Source organism: Electrophorus electricus, chromosome 5 (genome assembly GCF_041902795.1).
Source record: "Electrophorus electricus isolate QZ-2024a chromosome 5, ASM4190279v1, whole genome shotgun sequence".
Lineage (NCBI taxonomy): Eukaryota > Metazoa > Chordata > Actinopteri > Gymnotiformes > Gymnotidae > Electrophorus > Electrophorus electricus.
In genome coordinates, this window is record NC_137501.1 from 21,771,787 (window position 1) to 21,785,981 (window position 14,195).

Consider the following 14,195-nt stretch of genomic DNA (forward strand, 5'->3'; position numbering starts at 1 on the left):
TTGGGATTTAAGCCAACATATGTTTGCTTCCAGATGTCAGTGGGCATGAAAATCGCAGACACTTTTGCTCGATAAATCTAGTCACTCCTTTTACTTTTCACCAGTTTCAGATTCAGGGCCATACGACCCTTACACCAGGCTGAGAGCAAACTGCATTTTTTACAATAACTTCCAAAAAACATAATATTTATGAGAATTCTGCAGGCTGAAGAGTATGAAAGAACACTTCCTGTCAGGCAACTGCTCAAACACTAAGCCGTGTCGATCATGACAGTGTGCCTCGTGTGCAGGCACACACTGCCAGACACCCGGGTGAGGAGTGTGCATGGATGTACGCGTTCCCAGGGCAACCGCAGAAGATGCCATGTGTGTCATTTCCCTCTGCTGTCTGTAGATGGCACACAGGAGCATTCAAATAAGTCATCCACTAAGCAAAAGGCGTACTTTGGGTCAAAGCTGACGTCAGCCATTTCCGCTTCGCTCAGTGGACGCAGTTCAGATTTATTTGTATGTCAATTAAACTAGATCCGCTTGTTGGAAAAAAAAATGCACAGGTGTATGCACAGATGCTTTAGTTCTGGCAGAAAAAAAAGTATAATTTAATTTGGAATGATGGACGAGATGCTGTCCTTTCATGCCAGGAAACTGTTATTTGCAGTAGCTGTACTTCATAATTATTTTATAAGTCCTTTCCAGTAGAAATGAACAGTCATAAATTGATACATGTTGCAGTTAAGAAATAAAATCCTCTTCTAATCCTAATCCTCAAATATGCCCAACCCACCGCAAGCGTGTTCTTCTATAGGAGTCCACTCCTTCATTACACTTCTTAAATAATAGGCCGACTACAAAAATACATCATAACTTTGCAAGAAACAAAAGCAGTTAATCCATGACTGTAATTTATTAGCCAAAAATTTAAAATCACTGGACATTAGACATAAACTACAATATAGTAGACCACACACTGAAAACTATTCAGTTATTCCTTCGTGACATTTAGAGTACTTCTGAATGGTAATTATACTTTGCAGTTAAAGGTCAAATGATTTTAGTTTTCCCTCCTCCAAGTTCTCTATTACTAGATTCTTCTGTATTAAACTAGTTTTTTTGGGGGGGGTTGTTTTTGTTTGTTGTTTTGGGTTGGTTCATTTTTTTTTGTTTTTTTTTTGCCTTACATGGACGAAAAGTTTGTGCTGCAGTTTAAATTGCAAACTCTAAAGTGAAGTGTTGTCATAACTAGATGGTTCTGTGCCCTGATGTTCTGGAATATTATGACTTGTATGAGTGATTCAGTCTATTACATGCTTTTTCACAATCGTAACATGCATACAATTCCAGAATTGGACATCAAAACATTTTCTAAGATGAGGGTGGGGCCACTGAGAGGCCTACAATATCCGCACATTCAAAGGCAAAGAGATTATTTAAAACGAGAGAGAGAGAGAGACAGATTCAGAAAAAGGGTCAGGGCTGCATTGCTGACTTCTGAGGTTATCATAGGTCACTGCGGGGCGGAATTAAAATGATTTCACACCGCTGCTTTTCAATCTCGAGAAAAAGATGAGAAACAATTTGGCCAATAAATTGGCGGACGAAGAGAAAATATTAGATGAGAGTTGTATTTATAAACGGTTTGAAAAAAAAAAAAAACCACCACATTTCTGAAGTATGAAATACTTAAAGCTGCAGCAATTTACCTCGTCATCGATTTTGCAGAGAGTTCTTGCTTCTGGGTTTGGGGCTTCGGCCATCTGCCAGCTCAGATTGTAAATCTACTCCGCGCGTGGGACCATCATCATATTTCTGCTCCTTCCTTTATTGACAAGCTGTCAAACACGGCCGCCAAGACGGATGCAGTGTCACCTTGTAAGCAAATCACATGGCCCACAGGTGTCAATCCTGTTAAACGGTGTGTGTGTGTGTGTGTGTGTGTGGCAGTGGGGGCGGAGTCTACGTGTGCGTGTCTGTGTAAACGCGCGTGTCCTCAAGTTAATCCTGTTTTCTCTGTGCTGTTAATATTTATGGCATGTTTTGAGTAGAAGCGGGCCGGTGTGAAAACAGTCGGAGTTCTGCTTTGCGCTCGTTTGAAAGGCTTCCATTCGGAACTGCTAAACTAAGCAGACGTGAACTAACATGGTATAAATCAAACGACATGATGTAATGCCATTCAGACTAATATTTTGTAAAGTTATATATGTCTGTGACGTTGAGTATCACCCTATGTCCTGTGTTTTATATCTGTTGTTCTTCTGCAGGTAGGCTAGTAGTGAGCCAAAGATGGGAAAGTATAGTCTTCTAACAGCACAGCCATGCTACATCTGGATTGACACTGTTCTGGACTGAAAACTCCATTACTCAAAAGAACTGGAACTGAACACTGAAGACACCAGAACCTGATTTAACACACACAACAACCAAGACCCTACTACTTCTCTCCTAGTATCTTGACTTGATGAAGAGAAATCAGTCTCTCTCTCTCTCTCTTTCTCTCTCTCTCTCTGTATGTGTGTGTGTGTGTGTGTGTGTGTGTGTGTGTGTGTGAGAGAGAGCGAGAGAGAGATAGATAGATAGATAGATAGATAGATAGATAGATAGATAGAGATAGCACAATAGTACAGAAATGCATAATCATTAACCAATCTGTAGAACTTTTTTCTATGGATTTTATTCATTGGGAAAAGGAGTGACTTAAGATGAAGTTACTTAATTTATGTTTACATGTACATTTCCAGCATTTGGCAACTTAGCAGTAGTAGACTTGGAATGTTGGTGAAAATGTAAACCAGGGGTCTATGCCATATTCCCGTCCTGTCATGGCCTATGTGAGATGGAGACAAACAATAATATGAGAAGACTGAAGGTAGGTGATTCTTCTTGTTTATCCTTTAAGGCAGCAGGGGGTAATGAGGTTTTAGTCCCATTTTGGGGACTTTTTGCATACCTGAACCTGTTGAGAGGATTATAGGCATACATCTGCTGCTTTAAATGGAACACACATACACAGATAATGGTATTTAGCAGTTAATTCTAAGCTTTGTCTGGACCCAGATGCTAGATGACTGCTAAAGAGATTGTTTTCCACACAATGGGATTAATTATGTCCGCAGTTTGTGAGCCCCCTCGCCAAAAGCTTATGAGAGTCAGAAACTGAGAAACAGAGGATCTATAGCCCCAGTGTGCACTCATGTCACAGAGTGACAGCTCATGACAAGTCTAAGATCTGGCTCACCCTGGACTTCATGCTGCATGTGGCCATAGTGCTGGTACCTATCTACCTGGCATAATAATGGAGGAGCCATGGGGAAATTCGATGTTTATTCCTGAGTATGGAATCTGAAGTATTGTCTTGACAAGATAAGCAAATGGTCTGTAAACAACACATTTTTGCATGATTATTGATCGTTTCACACAGAATGGCACTTTTCACCCCCTTTCACTCTTTTAACTTTATATTTGACCTAGAGATTTTATATTATATAAATGTTTAATCTTAAGTACTATACATGTTAGGACTATTCTAATTGCACTATGAAATGTAGTATGAAATGTAGTTGTACTCTACATCAAGTATTGTATTTAGATGAATGGTGATGGGAGGAGTTTCAGGTACGCCAGGGAGGAAGTTCATACACATGGGGAGGAGCTTTCTCCCAGGATCCAGTTGTAGTGTGATGCATTTGGGCAGGTGTCCCTTATGAGTGTAGTGCGGAACCCTCCTTGGGCTCTGGTGAAGGAACTATAGGCAAATGAACCTAGACTCATTACATGATGAAATGTTAGCAAAAGGCAGAACTCCCTCCATCTATTTTTAAGCCCATTCACACTTAGTCTAGTGTCCCTTCAAGTGCTCATTAAAAAGTAATTAACTTATTTATTCTTGCTGTCTCGGTCCCTCTACCTTCTAATGTTCTCTCTCTGTGACATTTCAGTCTTTGGCTCAAGTCATCTGAAGAGACCATAATGTGGGATTGTATGCCCTTGACACAGAGTGGAAGTGCTCCAGTCGCGCCTGATCGCTCCTGAGGAGCCCTTTGTCAGCGGAGAGCAGAACACTCTGATTCTGATGGGAGTAGAGAAGAGCACTTCCCCTTTTCCATCCACACACACACACACACACACTCAGATATTAGCATGACAACAGAATCTTTAATATAGTATTGATACAGGACTGTTTCCCGGTCCTGATTCTGGAACCTCATGCACTGCACACCTGATTCAGCTTGTCAGCTAATCACCAACATTACCATCTTCTCTCTCAGCACTGATACAGAAGATGTCTATCAGAAGATCTCTTATTCAAAGAGACTATATACAGTCAGTGAAAAAGAAAGTTCACACTTCTGTGTTATTTATCAGGGCCTAACTAACAATTGTGCGGTCTTCACCAATTCCTATAAACAAATTAGTCAGGTGGAACCATAAAGTCTTGGAACCATAAGGCCACAAAGGCAGGAGAACATGAGTATTGTCTCTCTTTATTAACATGTGTTTTTGCAATTTATTAAAATTGGCTTAATATCTGTATCTGATCTTTTTTGCATTAGATAGATATCACCATGGGTGTTGTTAGACATGTTTTAGGGGCCACATTTAAATGTTCTTTGTCTGCCATTGACTTCCGCTCTGTGCTGCTTTGCTAAAATCTCCAGCAGTTTGTGTCGCGCTGTGAGACAGAATGTCTGTGTCAATGTTACCGAAGACTGTGTAACTTTAACATAAAATTAAAGAAAATACATAATCTGAAAGTCTATTTCATTTGTACTAAATGAAATTGACAGAGGAACACCAATGATTGATGAATGAGTGCAAATTAACATAACTTAAAAATCAAACTAAAAATTACTTGTGCATTAAGAGCTGTTTTAAATAGCAATAAGAGCCTGGTGAGCACTCAGAATATACCAGAATATTATTGAAACAAATGTGAGGCCATCTGTCCAGCAGCAAAAGCTGGGCTCAAACTGGGTCACACAACAGGACACGCAACAAGACAATGACCCCAAGTACAGTTAAATGTTGTTAAAACAATGCGGGATGTCATTGTATCTTAAAAGTGGTTCCACATTTTGCTGAATTATAGGGAGGGTGTTTATGTGAATTTTTTCCACCTGGTTTCCTGGTTTCTGAATGTTGGCTTTCTTTTTGGAAAACATGACTATTTACTATTAAGTATTTAAATCTGTTGTGTTTTTCTTTTGTTACCTGAGATTATTGATTTGTTTATTGAAGGTGAGGACTACACAACTGTTATTTAGGGCTTGACATAGAAACAAAGACTTAATGGAGGCTGTACTTTCTTTTCCCCATGACTGTATAGTCTGATACATTGCTGTAAAGGTGGCAATATATTTTCTGTGTGTCTCCCTCCCACATATCCTCTCTCTTGCACTCTCTTGCTCTGACTTACCTTGCAGATTTTAAGATCACTGAGGTGTGTTCACATAGAATGTGAACAAATCACCCTCACACACACACACGCGCACAGACACAGACAAACAGACACACACACACACACACACACACACACACACACACACACACACACACACACACACACACACACACAAAAATATAGGGCAAAGGTTTAGTTGTAGGTCAGACAGAACTGGCAGGAGGGTTCCTCTTTGTGTTACCGGACATGGTGTATTAGCATTCCCAGCACTCCCTATGCGAGAGCAATTTAGTTCAGTACAAGCAGAGACTAGTCGTAGCCTATAGAAATAACCAAAGACCAGTCATAGCCTATAGAAATAACCAAAGAGCAGTCATAGACTATAGAAATAACCAAAGAGCAGTCATAGCCTATAGAAATAACCAATGTCAACTTTCAGAAGTAAAATCAAAAGAATGCCCACGCCACTGGCTTCAACAAACACCGACCCGCTTGGAGAGAATGCGGCTAACTGAACAAGGCACCCCTGTGGAAATTAGACCCCTATGGAGTCTGATTCAGTTCATATAGCGCAATTTAATAACAGATCACGCCATTAATCAGCCTCTGCAGATCTCCGCCTCCTGTAAAGAGTCGAGGGCCAGAGGAGGGGAGATGCTGTAAGGACCGAAGGCTTGTGGGAAATGGAATCAGTCATAGACAAAACATACATGATTAAGATTGCAGCCACACTCAAATCATACAGCGTGGAGATCCATGAGGTAAGGTAAAAAATACCGCAACTCCATGTTTGTTGAAGGTGTCACAAAGGTGCCTCCATTCTGGGTCTTCTGAACACCTCTATGTTGGTACAGCTTCCAGAGGAGTCTCAGCTCCAGCTTCACCCGCTGCCCCTCCGGTTCCGGATTGACACAACCCACGGGCAACTAGCCATACCCAACAGTTACTGATGGACCTGTTGGGCCACCTATTCAAACCATCGACCAAAATGCAATCTATATTATCACAGCCCTGGAGCCCGATTTCATAACCTGCCTTTGTTGATTCGGGCTATGGCTTGGCCTGCTGTGTATTTGTTTCGTGATTCCTGGTTGACTTCTGTGTACCCATTTGTAACCCCATTTGTAACCCTATTGTGTGTAACCCTATTTCTTGACCCCTGCCTGTCATGATGATGATGGCTATTGATTCCTGTCCAATAACCAACATTCCCAGCACACTCAGCCTACCGTCTACCAAGCCTTACAGAAGGCAGTCTTAAAATAAGGCCTTGCTCTCACATAGCCGGAATTCCTTTGGTGAGACCCGGGGCACCAAAGAAGACGTCAGTCTTTGTCTATAGTCAAATTTATATAGCGCTTTTTGCAACGTGTTGTCACAAAGCAGATTTACAAATGCCTGGGTCCAGACCCTAATAAGGAAGCAAGTGGCAAGAATGTCAAGGAAAAAAGCAGAATAAAGAATGCTCAGAATAAGGATGAAACCTTTGGAGGACCAGGATGCCTTCCTTGTGCAGCCTGGCTTACAAGCAGTCCGTGCTACATTATATATAGTCCTTGTGGCCACAAAGCAGTATTCCAGATGTTGAGATACATTTTGTTCAGTGCAGTGTAGGTGTAGGTGTTTCAGCTTCTCCTGTGTGCATAGCGTGGGTGCACTGTTTCCTCATCCACTGATGTGGATGGGGTAGGTGGAGTTTAGCTTTCAATCTTTATATCCCACTGAAGTTGTTGTAGACCATATTGAATGCTCATCCCATCAAATTACATCACTCAACACAGAACCTCTACATGCCAGTAGAGCCAGAGGGAGAAACCACACAGGAAATCTGGGCAGGAAACAGGAAATGTGTATTCATGTTGGCAGCTGCCAGTTAGTAGTAGTGTTAGCACATGCTAAAAGTACTACTGTACCTGACAGACTTCACTGACACAATGATGGGCCACTTCTGCTGGGATTATGCACCAAGAGCAATGGGACAGGAGTAAAGAAATATGGCTAAAGCTCTGAAACTGTCTTTGCAACACCATAGAAGATGTTTCTGCAGTCATCCTTTCCGTGCTCATTTGGGTCATAGGCCTGGATCCCTGTTCATGGTCTGTTTTTTCAGAACCATATCTTTTCTGAAAGGTGCTACAGAACTGAGACCAAATGAATGGAACGGATTGCGGTGGTGGGAAACCAAAAGACTCCCCCCTCCCATCCATCTTGGAGAGTCCCTCTCTCACATAGGCAGCCAAGATTCCCCACACTCTCAGGATAGCTGGCAAGAAAACACATTACCATGGTGGAAATCTACCTCTCCCTCTTTTCTGAGCCAAGATTTCGTGTGTCTAGCATCAATGAAAATGCTTGTACCACTTCCAAAAATGGTCCAAAGTGGAACAGAAAAGCATAGCAAACAGGTGGTTTTTTTTAGTAAATACTGAAAAAAAGAGTTTTGACCGCATGGCTTACTGTGATCTGTAGCTACAAAAGCTCCTATGACCTTCCATTTTTTAAATGATGCAGTATATTCTCAACACTCATGACATTTCTAAATTTTAAAAGAAATCTCAGAAATGTTCTCTGAATGTCTCTGTATACATGCTGTGCATAAATCATATAAACTTGTTAATATGGGCTATAATTGTCTTGCCAGACATGAAACTCCTATAGAGTTACCATGGTAGCTGCTGCCTCTAGCAACCCTGTTTACAATGCATGCCTTACACATACACCTAGAACTCGTTAAACTGAAACGACTAAATGTGTGACTCACTGTCGCAATGACAGTACAACAGCGGCATCATCCAAGGCAAGAACTGACAAATCTAATAAATAATTTAAATTTGCTACTCCTACACTAGCACTAGAATATTTTAAAAATTGACAAAATTTAGTGCCAGTAATCTTTAATGCATTATAATATGCTCACATTATTAATTACAAACCTTGTGATTAAAGTTGTGGAGTTAGGTCAGTGTGGGACCTGAGTGTGTGTGCGTGCGTGTGTTTGTGTGTAACTGCAAGAGCCCTCTTTGTTATCAAGAGACTAACTAAGGCCACAGTGACAGCAACCTATGTGGCTGTGGGAAACAGCATAAAATATGCATGTTTTTTTTTACTTCTGTCCAGTTAAAAACAGGGAAGCAGCATAGGTGTGGTGGGGGTGCCTTTATTTTGCTTGCTTTCTCACTTTCCCTTCTTGCCCTACTTCCTCTGAAGCTTCTAGAATTTTCTCACAGCAGAGGCCATAAAAAAAAAGCAAAGAAACATTAAGAGATTAAAAGCACGAAACCACTACAAAAACTATTTAACCATATATCTTTAATCCAAAGCTTCGTCCTTGAAGTTCACATTCATACACACATGCCAGCTCAGTTGTGTTCACCTCAGTTGAGGAAGGAGTGTGATGCAGCAGATAAGTAGTGTGTGTGTGTGTGTGTGTAAGTGAAAGAGGGAGAATATGTAATATGCAATAAATTAACAACAAGATATTAATCTGAGCCACATATGGGGACATACGCCATTAAAGATTTCCCATCATACTGCTGCTATGTGTGTTAGAGTGCTCAAGTGAGAGTTTCATGTTATCTGTACTCCTCATTATTTGATAGGATTCATAATTCCCTTTGATTTATTAAGCTGATAAAAAAAAAAAAAACTCCAATCACTTCAGGACACCACCCCCACACACACGCATACACATCTTATTACAACTGTTTCAGAACAGGTTCTCTCATCGATTGATCAGATTAATATGATTACGTGGATTGATCAGACTCATATTGATCAGGCATCCTTAGATCTCCACGAGGGGTCCGAGTCATCATGTGCAGGCCTCTTGACTAAGGGCTAGACCACTCAACAGCTGAAAGCAAACAGACACAGAACAAACCCATTAAAGCCACAATCCTTGGAATCACAATGACTCATCCCTCACTGAATCAGACATCATGTTGGCCTTAAACAACCTTTATGTATTTCTGATTACTTTATGCAATTTCTTCTTTTTTCCAGGATTTGTACCCTTTTCTTTCTATTTTATTATATTTAAAATCTAAATTTATTCATATATTAGTAATTACTTTTTTTCTACTTCCTCAATTTGTGCTTCCAGCCGTGGCTGATTGGAAGTTAATTTTCAATATTATTCCAGTTATTCCGGATGCTCGGGCCTCCTCAAACCAATCTTGCGCCCGCTGTTCTGCTGGTACTAGTCTGCATATCACCCCCCACCAGCTTCTGCGCCACAGTCCGGACAGCAATTTGTCTGCAGCAGGTGCAATGCAGATGGCGCACATGCTTGTATCGGGTCCTGAGAGAAGTGAAAAATAAAATCGAACCAAAACGCTTTTTGCACTTTGCACACAAAAAAACAACAACAACAACAAAAAAAAAACATGCTTATCTAAGTAACAGGAGTGCTTCCTACGAAGAGCGGTAGACACTTTGCAAAGCGGTAGACACTTTGCACTTTTTAAGTAGACACTTTGCAAAGACACATGTAACCTTAATACATGATTTAGCCCACTGATTCTGATGCCAATTTTCCTAAACACTGTGTTGCTGTATGACGGACTGGCATTAGTCGCTTTAACATTAGGTGACGTTAGGTGACTCATTAGGTGACTCATCTATATAATCAGGTCCAGTCTCAAAGGGCCATTGCACTGCATGGTTATGCTGTAGTAGTGAGCTTCACGATAACAGATTCAATTTACCAGTTAGCGCAGCCTTCAGAAGATGGATCAGGTGGCAAAGATCACACAGTGTTCCAGCTGCAGGACTGAATCACTAGGACTGAGTCACAGAGCTGAATCATGGGATTAAAAGTGCAGGACTAAGTTGCTGGACTGAATCACAGCACTGAGTTGCAATACTAAAGAGGTGGAGCAGCACGGAAGCTGTCCAGGCCAGACCTGCCCAGCAACAAGGCCACTACCTTAATGACAGCTTCTGGACAGCTGGTTTGGTTATACCAAGATCCAGAGAAGGCCTCCCTCTCTCTCTATCACTCTCTCTCTCCCTTCCCTTTTTTTTCCCTCCCTCCCTCTCTCTCTTTCCCTCCCTCTGTCTCTGTGGAAGAGAGAGAGAAAGACAGATTTATCATGGTTTCTCACTCATCGTGACAACATAACACAAATGTCACTGGCCTGAATAATAGCATCTTGCAATGACAGGTCAGCACACACACACACGTACACACACACACACACACACAGAGCGAAAGATACTGTGTTGTTAGCAAGCTGGAATACAAAATGCTGACATTTACAAATAGGGGCACAGATTTCTGGGAGAAAGTGTGCATTCATACTGTATCCTTATTCAATTCAATTATTCTATTTTTAATTAGGCAAGGGGTGTGTGTGTGTGTGTGTGTGTGTGTGTGTGTGTGTGTGTGTGTGTGTGTGTGTGTGTGTGTGTTTCTTTGACAACCATAGAGGGCAGTGTTCACCTAGAGTAAGAAGAATAAGAGCAGTCTACTTAAACAGTCAATGCCAATCTCTCTCTTTCTCTCTCCCGCTCATATTAAAGTAGAGGTATAAAGCCAGTGTACCATGATGATGTCAGCCTGTTTTTTAAAGCCATAAGTGCGTATCGATTGAAACTTTAGTGTATGCTCAGCCCTGTAACGCTGCTATATGGTCAGCATTTGTAACGTTATATTCTCATACTTTAGGGCAACTCATCTGCCCTGACCACACACCTGAGCAGTAATACTGGCTTCCAGCAACATGCTCAACTCTGCTCCATACCTGCCTGGTGTGACAAGAGCATCAAAGGAGAAGAAAGGCCAGTTCTACTACCACTTCTTTATTACTTTTTATTGGTCCTGTCTGTCTCTCTCTCTCTCTCTCTCTCTCTCTCTCTCTCTCTCTCTCACACACACACACACACACACACTCAAACACACAGTCTCCTGATATATGTCCTTCTCTCTCCCTCCCTTCACATCTGATTATGAATAAATTATCACCTTTTCTGTTTTATAATTTACAACCAGAGACCTAATTTTCCTCTTCCTATTTCCCTGTTGTTTCTCCACCAGGCCTCGGTGAGCTGAACGGTGCGCTGTTTGTGCTAATTCATGACCAATACACTGGTTCTGTATTATTTTACTCTAAACAAACAGATAAGCAAGCAATTTGTTTAGAGGGGCAAAGGGCATATATAACGAGTCGCTTTACTCAGAATTTAATTTTCATGTTAATAGCCATTCTGCATCAGCCCTCTGCTTCGGGGTTCATGAAACCATTTCACTCTGAGCATTTGTTCCGAATGAATTCATTCCCAAAAAGGCCAAATAAAAGGGTATGTGGGGGAAAAAAAATGAAACTTAGTCTCTTATCTCTCTCCATTTCTTTTTCTTTCCCTCACCCTCAATTTCTCTTTCTCTCTCTATCACTCTCTCCCTCTAGGTCTCTCAGTAATAACCCTATTTACTGGGCATGGTCACATTCACACTTACACACACACACACACAAGATCTTTGGACTACAAGCCACTTGAAATTGCTTTGCCACATTACTTCTAACCTATATCCTTACCCTGCCACTACACAGAGACCTCAACCTCTGAAGGTGAAGGAAAGTACATTATTTCACCATCACGGTCAGGGCTGGCATATAGTCACAAAGTGAGCGGGTGAGCGAAAGACATACACGGCACAAAGAAACACAGAAGGAGATGCCCTTAAACAGCTTGATTGGAAGAAGCACCGAGTTGTAGAGTATTAAGGCCATTTGGATGGAACTTTAAGATGTACAGTATTAAGCCAATTTGGATTAAAAACTACACTGTAGAGTATTAAACCTTTTTGGTTGAAACTCCAAGTGGTATTTTTAAGGACGGCAGGGGTAGAATGTGATCACTGATTTTTTTTTCCTTTTAATAATATCAAAGCACTTGACACAACACCTGAGCAGCATTTCAGTGGCCACCTCTACTGCTCTGTACCAAGGAGAAGTTCCAGCCATGTTCAGACATGCCTGAGCTGTACAGCCTCTGATGAGTTGGATTCGGTGTGTGTAGGCCTGGGTCACATGGTGTGAAGGATGGCGCCTTTACTATGATAAAGTTACACACACACACACACACACACACACACACACACACGCACAGGGCATGTGGTAATCACATCACATGGTTTTGCCCAAGGTGAAGTCACAACAGCATGCAATTTTCAATTGCTGTTTATATCACTGTCAGTTTTTTAAAAGTATACAAGAAAAATATTTTTAATATTAGCCTGTGGACCTATGAGATACAAGATTACAGTGAGTTGAGATTTTAAGTAATACTAAATCTTTTCTAGTGGTGCCCTTGTCATGAAATAGTCCCAAAATGTAGCTGATGCTTTTAAACGGTGTAAAAAACAAAACCCCTGAAAAAAAAAATGTAGTTACAAGGTTTTCTTACAACAGGCAACATTATACATGTTATTCATCTCACAAAGGTGAAATATTCTCAAATATGCCACTGGCACAACAACCGGCTCTCACTGTAGTGGTGGGTTTTATTTATAACATTTTTTTTCTCCATTTTGCCATCCACATAAGCAAAACTGTGGCAAAAGACCTGAAATTCTGCATGACTAAGGCTTTAAATTTAAATTTAGGCTGGAACTAACTGCAGTGGGGCAGGGGAAGAGAAAATAGATCAGGAAGCTGCGGTTCTTTTTGGAGAGCAGACAGTTCTCATTGTCTTCCCTGCCAGGAGGACACGTGCAGTCGCTGTGGAGGCTCCATCCACAGAAGTCAGGAGCTCCAACGGGCAGGAGCTGGAAGTTGGAAACTAAAGCGTAGCAACTGCAGCTAATGATTTAGAAATGGTTTGTTTCTTTCTTATTTAAAAAAAAAAAAAAATCATCCTCGCAGGCAAAAGGGTGAAAGAACACTGCAGAGACTGCAGCGGATGTATGAGAAAACGTATCAAATAATTATGCGACCATAAACTCTGGGGGCGGGGGGGGGGGGGGGGATCTAAAAGCAATTAAAGAGTATTGCTTTAGCAGTAGGTTAGTAGCACTCTGCAGTGTTCTGCAGCCTAATACCTGCCAATAAATTATGCTCCCGTCATTCGCACGGGATTACGAGAGGGTGTGTGCGTCACTGCATTTCCAGATCCCGAGAGCATATCCGTGCGTGTTTCTTCTCCCCGATCTTCCCACCCTCGCAGACTCAGACGTCTCCACGTCTCTTCCTAGCACCGGCCTTTTTTGACAGAGGAACAGGGGAAGCAGGAAAACAGACACTCACAAACACAGAGTCTCTACTTCGCTGCTGCTCTCACTTTCTCGTCCCACTCGCTCACCGGCTCCGCACTCGGAGCGCAGGAGGAAAGGAGGTGTACGTGACTCCGCCCACACCCACAGTCCTCCAGTCTGGTGCCTCGAAAGCCCCCCCATGCAATTTAAACGTTTAGAGCTGGTCCACTCCAAAGACACCTGATTGGCTCAACCCGTCGCTTATAATGCAGGAGTGTCCCATACTGACAAAAAGAATACTGCAATCAATGCCGGACGTGGTTAGTCACATATTTCCATATACATCGTTTCATACATATACTAAAGGTCACCATCACAGTGGTGAGAGTAACATAATATTTATATTCACATTTACAATCAAACCAGATCAAGTTCACAAGAAACGAGCAAAGAAGTTCAAAATCAACAGAGTGGTGCAGAGAATTAGAGGAACGCTCTAAGTGCCCTAGATACAGAGACTCGTGGACTTTAAAAAATGCGATTTTAAAAATGTCATCTGACGCAAGTCCTCTTGCAGAAAACGTCACAGGCTGCGGAAGTGCAGAT

The 14,195-nt window shown here is 41.6% G+C and overlaps 1 long non-coding RNA gene across 1 annotated transcript; it reads right to left on the reverse strand.

The window, feature by feature from the left end:
• Window positions 1-8,758: 8,758 nt before the first annotated feature.
• On the reverse strand, window positions 8,759-13,651 carry LOC145658007 (uncharacterized). The gene is made up of 3 exons (XR_014123933.1): window positions 13,437-13,651; window positions 12,302-12,450; window positions 8,759-9,248 (listed from the first exon to the last, which is right to left on the reverse strand). It is a non-coding gene; the product is annotated as an uncharacterized LOC145658007 (long non-coding RNA).
• Between the last annotated feature and the right edge of the window lie 544 nt (window positions 13,652-14,195).